Here is a 10,919-nt window from a genome sequence, read left to right on the forward strand (position 1 = left end):
GAGTGGTTAAGTGCACTGGCTACTCTTGCAGAAGACCTGTGTTCAATTCCCAGCACTCACATGGAGGCTAATGACAGTTGGTAACTCCAGTTCTGGGGAATCAAATGCCCTCTTCTGATCTCCACAAGCATTGCATGATATGCGGGCAATACACTTGTATAGCTATATCTATATCTATATCTACATCTATATCTATACCTACACCTATACCTATATCTATATCTATATCATCTATCTATATCTATAAATATAAGAAAGAACATGAAACTAATTCCTTCATTGATGATCACTGAATTTTATCAGCTGGTATCACCAGGACTGCCTTAAAGTTTGTTGATAATACTTTATAAACACCTATTTTGCATACCTCTTGCTAGGTACAGAGTAGGTATTATCTTAAATTTTATTTTAATCTTCATATAATTAACTCATCTAATTTCCTGTTTTGAAATTTATATGAACATAAGCATTTGCATAAAATCTGGATGTTTTCTGTTTAACATTGTATCTCATTATGTGAGTTGTCCTTGATAATATATGAGGCTATAATTTACCTCCTCTATTCCCTGAATATACTTCTGTATGGATATAGTATGAACTATCCATTAACAGTCTGAGAGGAGAGAAAATTTTAAAAGCTTAAAAATTCTGAGTCATCTCTTTGTTATGACTTAAAATTCATGTTTTCACCCCTTTATTCTGGGCATATTTGAATGTTCTACGACAGAGAAGCTTTGTCAGAAATGACGCTTTGCTACCTCAGAGTTCAGGTAATGTGAGATGGTGGGACTTTTGTTCCCTGGAATACAACAGCTAATTAGGATAAGATGGTGTTTAAAAGAAGCCAAACTCAATTAAAGATGCCATGGTTGAAGACAAACTATGAGATGGTCAGATTAATAGCACCGATATCACTTTTCCTGCAACTTCCACGAACAGGCCAAGCTTAGAAGTAATACAGCTCAGACGCTGGATCAGCTGTTCCACTAGATGAATACTACCAAGTGATCTCTGCTGATGCTGCCTAGGACAAAAGGATCATTTATGCAAGTCCTGGTAAAATTTCTGATTCCTTAGCTACAAGGTCAACAGAGAAACAGTCATTCTTGTTTTAATTCACTAAATTTTGGAGGTTTGATTTCATTTCAAAAGTAAATAAATCTAAGGGAATTCTGTATCTTCAAATAAGATGCTGTTCTAATCCAAACAACAAATGTATTGCGTTTGTCAAGGGACCACGTGAAAATCAGGACCCAAAGGAACTCTATTAGTGAGTATTAGTAAAAAAGTAAGAAAAGGAATTGAACATATTGAAGGACAGAGAAATGTAGCTCTTGTTTCAGAGCAGTGGAATATTGCATCCACGAGGATACAAGATGCTCCAGGTGAACTGAATGCTAAATTCACATCTCTCTTGACCTCAAGTTGGAGCAAAGACCTACGTTCCATTTGCTTATCATAAACAGAGATGGCTAAATAACATTGCTCCTCTAATTTTTAACAAAATGTTGAAGAAGGTTAAGATGTTAGGAAACTTTTCCAGCAAATAAATGCTTCTTAAACAGAATTAAAGCCACAGAAAAAAAGTTTGAGGTCACTGACAGACTATTGTCTCAGTGTTAAAATGCAGTCAGACTTTCAACAACAAGCTTCTTTTTTTCTCATAGTAGCTCTGAAAGATTTAAGTTGATACTGCATAGCCACTTTCTGGTATAAAAAGGCCTTAAAAAGGGAACTTAAGATATACCCCATAGATGCTAGTGAATGGAGAGCTTCCTAAAACCTGGGCATTTTAACTCTGAAGCTTTAGAAAATGCCTAAGTTAGAAAAAGCTAATCTTAAAGAGAGTTATCTATATATCCTACATTTATTACAATGGGTTTTAATTGGATATAGAAAAACCCCATGCATTTTATATAGATTATAGAAGTTTGTGTGAGAAGAAGGGAGGCAGTATTTGTACTCTTAAACTTATGCACAGCAATAGGTTAGGAAACTCCGGTTAAAAACAGCCTGTTTCTTCTTCACCCCCACACCCCCAGAAACAAATGAGTCAGAGGACAATATTAAGTGATCTGGGGATTTATTCTCAGAAAGTGAGTCTGATCCCTACTCAAGGATCAGGTTGCATATTCTTGGTGAGTTTCTAGGCCAGTGGAACCAGAGAATTGTGGGTGTCTGTATCTACTTTGTTGAAGCTACTATTTTCCTGTGACAGCATTTTCTTTCAGATCTGTGTGGCTCAGACTACTCTTATTTAACTAGTTCACAGTTCTTGTCTGACGAATGGGCTCAGGAGACACCCATCTGCACCTGGATTCTAATTTGATTAAGTTATAGACATTATGAATCTCAAGCTTTAGCCTTATGATGTGACAGAGTGTATCTTTTGAGTGACTTCAGAGATTAATGTATACAGCAAGTTTGATATGATCACCTATTTCCATGCTCTTCCAATCAAGGTACAAAATTGCATTTAGCAATGAATATTATCACTCTCTTCAGTCAAAATTTTATGCTGAAAAAGAGAACAATCACTAAACTAACTCTGTTTGGATTATTTGTCAAAAAGATTTTCAATTATATTTATTTATTCATTGGGGGGGTGTTGCATGTCACAACACACATGGGGAAATCAGAGCATAACTTGGCAAAGTAGCTTCTCTCCATCCATTATATGAGCCCCAGAGATCAAATGCAGATGATCAGGTTTGCCAGCAAGTGGCTTTACCCACTGAGCCATCTAGTCAAGTCTGTTGCTTATATTATTGAGAAGAACATAGTGAGGAGATAATAAAATGACTTGTTTTAAGCCACACTGTTTTGTGTTTGTTATACATCAATGGGTGACTGACTCAATGGACACTGAGATCATTTGATGTTTCTCACTGAATATATTTGTGTACTTCCAGATGCTTGTTCATTTTTCATTAACTTATGCAATGAATCAAGCATATCTTTCTATCAGCTTGACATGGTATGTAGTTTTCACAGTTTTAAAGATATCTACAAGCTAATATCCCTTAAGTTTTTGTCCCTATTCCTAATCTTTCCTCTAAATTGTAGGCATGTATTTGATTACTTGATTTATATATTTGATTGTTTATGTGCAATGTACAAATGATATATTTGGCATGGGACTATTGATTCTTCTTTCTTTACTTACTGTATCACATTTCTGTTGCTGCGATAGGAACACTGACCAAAGCAGCCAACAGAAAGAAGAGCTTATTTGAGCTTATGTTTCCAAAGAGGCAAGAGTCCTTCATGGCGGGAGGCATGACGGAAGAGGTAGTTGGAGGAGGAGCAGAAGCCTTCAAGCAGTCACAGGAAACAGGAGAACAACTCAAGATCTGGCAAGGCTTAAGAATTCTCTAAGCCCACGCCCAGTGATGTGTCTCCTCCAGCTTAGCCACATCTTCTAAGACCTCCCAAAACAGTGTCACCAACTGGGAACAAGATGTCCAAATGCATTCTCATTGAAACCATCACATTTACCAAACTAACAAAGGAATAAGTATTCCACCTCACAGGATCCATTCCTACTTTGATCCAAACCTTTTTCTTTAAAGCCTTACATTCAGAAACCAGAAAAATTTTATTATATCTCTAATTTTCAACTTTCATACTATTCAGTCATTTTACCATCAAATAGCACAAATATATCAAATGATTTTCAACTCAGAGAAAACTCTGCATTCTGATGGAACTAAAAATTTTTGTTATTCTATTCTTAGCTTTTGATCCTACTTTCTCTCAATTGCCTATCTAGTAATTTCCATAGAAATTAAAAATATCAAGAATTAGATTATCTATGTGTTTACTTATGTATGCATTATATATCTTTTTCTAATAAAATGTAATTTTTGTGCTGGCAAACATTTTCTTACTTTTATTATTTTTAGATATGCTTTATAAAAATACAGAACAGTAGCTACAGAAAGGAGGAGGACTCCTGTACAGCTCCCACATTCACCTGAACCTGTCTCAGTGACGCTCAGTTGGATCCAGGACCCAGGTGACAGGAGTGTTGCTGGTTTCTCTAGAGGCTGAGCACTTGTCCTGAGCAATGCTGATCTCAACAGCCTAAGTCTGTCTCTTCAGCCAGGAAACCAGGGAAGTCAGATGCACTTTGCAGCTACACTGAAGGCTCTTTCTGTGCTCTTTTGCAGCACGCTTGAGTTTTTGAATTAGGTTGTTATCAAATGCTCCTGTTGAATTAAATCAAAAGTTTGAAATTAGTTTAAAAAAACAAAAATACAAAACAAATATATAGATGAGTTTCTACCATTGCACTGCCCATTACTTATACTACCAACAAGATTTGTCACTTGAGAGATGACTTTGTGGTTAGAGCACTGTCTGTTTTTGCAGAGGACCTGGGTTTGACTCCTAGCACCTGCATGACCACTAAAAACCATCTATCTGTAATTCCTGTTCTAGGGTATCTGATGACCTCTTCTGGCCTCCGTGGGCATTGCATAACACAGGTGTACTTACATGCAGGCAAAACACTCGTACACATCATGAATGAATGAATGAATGAATGAGTGAATGAATGAATGAATAATTAAATCTACAAACCAGATTAGTAACTTTCCTTATGGTCACAATTCCTGTTTCAAGTCAATAATATACTTTGTCAGTGAAATTTACTGGAATTTCCAGCAACATTGTCCCCCATTTCTCATTTTTTTCCTTTACATTCTTTTTCTCAAAGAGAGTAACATCCCTAAAAGCAAGTCATGTAATTTCCATGATTACAATATTACATTTTGAAAAATACCACAATTTCTCACCAAAATTTAAAAGATTGCACATCTTTCTCTTTTTCTTTCTTTCGGTTTTATGCAGGTTTCACATAAAGTTTTCTTTTTTGGGGTGGGGGGGCTTTTTTGAGACAGGTTCTCCCTGTAGCCCCAGCTGGCCTGGATTCTCTATGGAGACCAGGCTGGCCTTGAACTCACAGAGATCTTCCTGCCTCTGCCTCCTGAGTGCTGGGATTAAAGGCATGTGCCACCACACCTGGCAAAAGTTTCCTTTTTTCTGGAAAATATTTTCCTAATTCTTTACTATTACCAGTCTGTCCATAATCACGAGACAGGTTCTCCCTGTAGCCCCAGCTGGCCTGGATTCTCTATGGAGATCAGGTTGGCCTTGAACTCACAGAGATCTTCCTGCCTCTGCCTCCTGAGTGCTGGGATTAAAGGCATGTGCCACCACACCTGGCAAAAGTTTCCTTTTTTCTGGAAAATATTTTCCTAATTCTTTACTATTACCAGTCTGTCCATAATCAAAATGTATCTGTCCTGTATTCTTACTGTCAAACACGGTGTTTGATATGTAGTGGATGAGTTACACACATCAGTTATGGATGTGTGTCAAACGTATGTCTGGGTGTTCATATTTCTACATTGGAGATGTGCAGTAGTGTTTTTCTAGCTAAAAATTGCATTGAAATAGGAAATTATAGTGTTTTTTTTCCAATTTAGAGAACGTTAGGTAATTCAGTTTATATGTTTCTTAATCCATAGAATGTGAGAAACAAAACAAATAATGGAATTAATGCAGACTTAAATATATTCTTCTTGAAAAAAGAAATAGATGTTACAGAGACTTATGTTAACAAAAGGAAAGAATGTGCTTTTATGAAAGCTCTGAATCTGAGTTTAAATAACTGCTTCACTCCTGACATTCTGTAGCTGCCTCATCATCTCATTTTGTTTTCTATATAGAATCAAGTTAATTTTTATCACTACTTTTGCTATCTTAATAATTAAATATTCAAGTTTTTAAATACAGGAAAAGTCACAAAAGTACAATGTACCAGGTAATGACTTTTATTTTATTTCATTCTTATGTTATAATTCATGTGTTCAACATTTACAACTTATTTTATAATTACACATTTCTAAATGTGTAGTCATATACCCTTCACCCATTCAACAATTGTTTGCTAATTTTTAGAATGTATTTAGTATCACAGTCATGAGGGCTAAACACAGATAATATGGCTGCCATCATGACTAGCATAGTTCAATGAAGAGATCTATCAGTGGTGCAAAATATGTAATTACATGAACTGTAATAGAGTAGTAAGCAAGGAAACAGATTAGCATAGCAGGTAACAATTTAACTAACTCCAGGGACTCAGCTAAGTCCTCTAAGAGCAAAATACATTTCACTGAAGGCCTAAAAGGAAAAGGGGGGGCGCATTAGAAAGCAGGTTAGGAAATAGACTGTGTTTGCTATGAACAGCATTTTTCATGAACAAATAATGTAAGTTTATCTCCCTACGAGTTCTTTAGCAACGATGAAAAATTGAAAAAAGTTATTGTCATTGCTGTTGGTTGATTCCAGACCTAATATTAAGATCCTGTTGCTGAAGATGCCACATTCTTTGTTTGGAAGACATGGAGAACTCAGTCTGGGTGTGAACCTGAAATCTAATAGGTTACTCTCATAGTTCCATATGGCACCATATCAAATGAATGGAGAAGACTGTTGCAATAATCCTGCCCAGGCATCCTGTGTGCTATAGTATCCACATGTTCCGCAAAATGGGTCAGTGGTACAGTAGTCATGTAATGACCATGAGAGCAGCAAATGGCTTTCTGGTTATCATTAAGCACTGTTCTTTAGACAGGAACTTATATTTGGTACTGTTAGTCGGGGCAAAAGTCTGAATCTGAGGAGGGAATTATTCCTGATAGAGAGGCCTATGATACTGTTTCGTCAAATGGATGTGATACTAGCGTCAAATACCATCAAAATATTTGTGATTTTGTTGATGGATCACACTTGTCAGCCTCGATTAGTCATAGAGTGGAATTTGTTTTTGCATTGTACTCTGCACTGCAAAGACTCATAAGCACTCAAGGTCATGAGAACTAACGATTGTTACTGAAGCATACTGACCCAATACCTAAGTTATATAATGAGAAAAATAATCAGACATCTACATCCTCCCTTCACCCAAGATTCAGGGAACATTTTGCCAGGAGTTGCAGAAAAAATAAAAAGTTTGAGGAAATGGTGAAATGCTATGTAACAACTTCTTCCAAATTGAAATATTACCTCCCAGTTGAAATAAGACTCAGAAAACTCTGAATTGAAATTCCATCCTCGAGGCAGCATTTTAAGAATTAGGAATTTAACAACTCACAAGTCTCAGAAAGTTTCACAAGTCTCGGGAAGTCACAGAAAATTATAAGAATCATATGCCCCCCTTCCCAGGTAATACAAGCAGTAAAATCTACTGGGGAAATGAGACTGTCTAACATATTGAGCTGCTGTAAATTGGGCAAGGATCACCATAGGCTCAGATTTTGTGAAATGAAATTTTTTCAGTGACATAGCTGCCTTTGAGTTTTACATGTTCTTATAAGTAACCCCTCACACATACTCCTGTGTTGTTGGTTCTCCAATAAACAATAACGCTGGTTCTCCAATTTGAACTTTGCTGGAATTTTTACTTTTTTTCTGTCATCAGTGACATATATGGCATGAATAGGCATTTGTACATGCCCCTCTAGGAAATGTCACACAACAGTAGGGACCAGCAAGGGCATATTGGCACTGTCATTGTGATATTTTAAGACAAGGAGAGAATTTAAATTGTCTAATTCATTCATACGTGTGGAGCGATATTGGTTAATGACTTGGACTTAAATTTGGAGCATCCACATTTGAACTGTAAACATAACTTCATAGTTTAATCACAGTATGGTGGCTAGCTGGGTTCTAAGACAAAACATCCTCAGAGAACCATGAACATTGCAGAGTACTATTAAGATGAAATACAGTCAGTCTAACAGTCTTATTTCTGTTATTGTCTTAGTTTGCTTTTCAAAGCCATCATCCATCCCCTATCTCCTCTCAGGTTCAAGGCTCCACTAGAAGAAGTAATGTCTATGTCTCAGTGCAAAAACCTTGATGGACAGAACATGTTTTTGCAAGCATTTTTAGAAGTCTCAATCAGCCACAACTGAGACACAAGGAACAAAGATGGCTCACTCCAGCAAACAAGCAAGAATAAAGGTTTAAGCATTTCAGGCATTGACTATAAAGTCAAATAATAAGAGGTCAGAGCAATGATGTGAAAGTGTTCTAATTTTCTCCACCTTGGAAAAAATAGTATGTATAAACAAATAATCTGACCATTTTCAGAGATGGGGAAAAGTGAGTTATCTTTAATAATACGTAAGCATGCATGCTATTATGAAATATGAGAATATTTTTATGGTAATTTAATGGGAAGCTACCATTTAGGAAGATGTATGACATAGTCTAGGTTTCAAAGTACATATGAACAGAAGATTAACATGAAATATTATAAGGACTAGAAGACTATTAGAAGAAAAATCAAAATGCATTACTGAAGAATTCTTTGAGCAAAAATGAAGAAAAGGCATAATTTAGGCATTTTAAAAAATGTTACTGGGATAGGATATATCTTGACTGTTATTTTGTTGACTACTTTTTAAAAGAAAATGTAATATCTAATTTAATGATGAAGGTTAGAATATAGTTATGTAAGTGACAATTAATTTAAAAATGGAAAATACAAAATAATGTGATTTTATTTTGAATTTGGGAGAAAAGGGAGGTCGAAAAAACTATATTTTATGTGACTGTATATGTACATGTGATACTTGTGTGAACATGCTTGTGTGTGCGTGTGCAGTTTTGCCATGACCTCATGTAGAAGTCAGGGACCAAACTCATGTGTTGGAACTCACCCTGCAAGAGATTTTAACAACTGTGAAATCTCCCTGGCCCCAAAACTATAATTCTAATGCTGTTTTTGCCTCTGATCTTTGAAATAAAGCTGTGAGTGTATGCCCAGCTTTAAAGCCTAATAACCACAGCAATGACCAGCACAACAAATTATATTGGGCACTTTTAACCTGGGGGTAATCAACAGCTACCTAATTAATTGGACTCAATACTACTCAGTCGGTGGAAGCTCATGTGTACACTGTAAACATAACCAAATATACATGACTGGAGAGATCAAAAATCTTAGAATAAACCCTAAGGCTGTCACATCCCTGGAAAAATGTAATTTCTTACAATGTACTAAATATGCATCCTTGTATAGAGAGACAAGTTTTCCAGTCACCACTCATCAAAGAAGCTTCTTTTGCAACAGTCTATTACAGAGTTAAACAACTGGTCATACACAGAGATTGTGAACTCCCAACTACACGTGACACAACTACAATAGAACCCCTACACCTAGGGGTCATGGAATACCATTGAACAAAGGATAATGAGAATACTAATCAATGAAACTCCCTCATGCAAGAGGACCATGAACACAAAAGGACACAATTGGCCAAAGCGTAGAGAGTAAGAGTTTGCAGAATATGGATCCTTGGACAGGACTCCTATATTAAAATCCACATAGCCAGGGTTCAGTGACCATTATGGAGGGGAGGCAGAAGATTTCAAGAATCAGGGGAGGCAGTGCATGATATTGAAATAGAGCCTTACAGACTCCTGGGACCTTGCTCATGTGAACCTATACCAATAGTATCATCAGGCAGAGACATGTGCAACACAGCAGACAAAATTCCCAACATTGAATTGTGGAAATGGGCAGTAGGCCACAATCTTAGCCAAAAAACTATTGGCAGTTGATTAATGCTGGATGAGGAAGAGGTGATCTTCATAAAGAGAGGGACTCTAGATAGGCTGGCTAGACCTCAGCAGATGAACTTGCACTGAAGGACATCTGGGGACAGTAACTTGATTCAAAAGGCTTACCACTAATGACAGAATGCATGAAATTCAGTGGGGGAATATGGGAGAGTGTCAAATGGAGGAGAATTATCACATTATAGATACCTTTTGAAGAGTTCAGTCATCTGCTTAAAAAGTGCCACATTCAAGAATCCCAATAACCAGAAGTAAGCGATTTAAAGATTTTGTCTACAGACATTTGAAATGCTTATAAATGATTTTCAATGGAACAGAAAAAGATTTAAATGGTAGAATTTAGACAAATAACATACTTTTGAAGAGAAAAGAAATAGAAAAGACACAAATGAGTAATATAATGTGATAATTTAGAAGCATGCTCCGGCTGGGCATGGTGGTGCACACCTTTAATCCCAGCACTTGCAGAGGCAGGCAGATCTTTGTGAGTTCGAGGCCAGCCTGGTCTACGTAGTGAGTTCCAGGACAGCTGGGGCTACAAGGAGACCCTGTCTCAAAAAAGAGACAAAAAAAAAGTAGAAGCATGCTCCTAAAACATCTATAGATAATTTTCTAAATACACCAGTTGTAAAAACTTTAGACAGACAGATGATAGATAGATAGATAGATAGATGATAGAGAGATGATAGATAGATGATAGATGATTGATAGATGATATATAGATGATAGATAGATGTGTACCAAATTATAGATGTGTAGTTATTTAAATAAATCAGACAGATGATGATAGATGATAGATGATCGATAGATAGATGATAGATAGATGATAGATAGATAGATAGATAGATAGATACAAAGACAGATAGATAGATAGATAGATAGATAGATAGATAGATAGATAGATAGATAGATGGATGGATGATGTATTGGTAGGTAGTTAGATACACAGATAGATGATAGGTAGATAGATGATAGAAGGGAAGGCATATTGATATGTAGGTAGGAAGGTAGATACATAGATAGATGATAGAGAGACACACATAGATAAATGATAGAGAAGCACATTGTGTACGTGGGTAATCAGATAGGGTTTCATTTGTAGTATATTGGCAGTTTTTATGTTTTGAAAGTAAGTATTTTGAGACCTACATACATGCTATAAAACAGAATGTTACTGCCAAAAACCTGATGTTACTGAATTTAAGAAAATTAACACATAACACTCTCAGATGGGAATTGATATTTGCAAAAAAAAA

The sequence above is a fragment of the Nannospalax galili genome, unplaced genomic scaffold (assembly GCF_000622305.1).
Source record: "Nannospalax galili isolate Female #2095 unplaced genomic scaffold, S.galili_v1.0 scaffold298, whole genome shotgun sequence".
NCBI lineage: Eukaryota > Metazoa > Chordata > Mammalia > Rodentia > Spalacidae > Nannospalax > Nannospalax galili.